Source organism: Monopterus albus, unplaced genomic scaffold (genome assembly GCF_001952655.1).
Source record: "Monopterus albus unplaced genomic scaffold, M_albus_1.0 scaffold232.1, whole genome shotgun sequence".
NCBI lineage: Eukaryota > Metazoa > Chordata > Actinopteri > Synbranchiformes > Synbranchidae > Monopterus > Monopterus albus.
In genome coordinates, this window is record NW_018128112.1 from 15,954 (window position 1) to 16,781 (window position 828).

Consider the following 828-nt stretch of genomic DNA (forward strand, 5'->3'; position numbering starts at 1 on the left):
TACAAAGCAGTTTAAAGCAAACTTGTTCATAGACCAAAAAGGTAGGTTTGTCCATGGACTAAGATAAATCCACTTGTTTCTAAAGCAGTAAAACTATTTAAGTTAAATACTGTAATTCCTGAGTTTTGGTCAGTTACTGTCAAGTTGTTCTCAGTACTGAATACAAAGGTCGAACAAAACAGAGCTTGCCTTTAAAAATGACAATCTTGATTCCAGTAAACCAAACAAGCAAAATTAAATCACCCTGAAGAATCCCAAATTATAAAATAAACAAAACAAAACTAAACAAAAAACTAACAAAGACACAAACAAAAGACGCTATGCTTATTTTCGACAGCAATTATATTTTGAAGATGTCACAAACAAGATATGATCTTTTTTCATAAAATTCAGATTCAGCATTTCATCATATACACTAATATTAATCTCTCAAACACATGAAAATGTTAAAGCTCCTTGATATACTTGTGTTGAATATAAGGATGGCTTACCTTCAGCCCTGAGTGTTAACAAAGAGCTTTACCAGCTACAAAACTCCCACACACATCTTTCTAAAAGACGTCCGCCTTAAATGCTGGCGAAGCTATGATTTGCTTACCACAAAGAGGGAAGGCCTCCTATTTGCAGTGAAAAATATTGACATGACTCCAGCTTAGACTCTTGTGTAAAAACACTTAAAATCTATAATAAACTCAATGTGCCTCATCAAAGTGACTTTAAACATATTGCTGATAAACAAAAAACATCCAGCCTGTATTTAGATGCATAAAAATCATTTTACCTGGCAAACATGTGGATATTAGCTTGAAGGAAGGAATACAAGAGTGC

At 33.3% G+C, this 828-nt stretch overlaps 1 protein-coding gene across 1 annotated transcript in view; it reads right to left on the reverse strand.

Annotated features, from left to right (window-relative positions):
- LOC109971707 (sialoadhesin-like) overlaps positions 1–804 on the reverse strand; it is a 15,793-nt gene extending 14,989 nt beyond the window's left edge. Inside the window, exon 1 of the mRNA XM_020620124.1 lies at positions 492–804. The gene's annotated coding sequence lies outside the window, so the exon portion shown is untranslated. The remainder of the gene's footprint in view (positions 1–491) is intronic.
- Between the last annotated feature and the right edge of the window lie 24 nt (positions 805–828).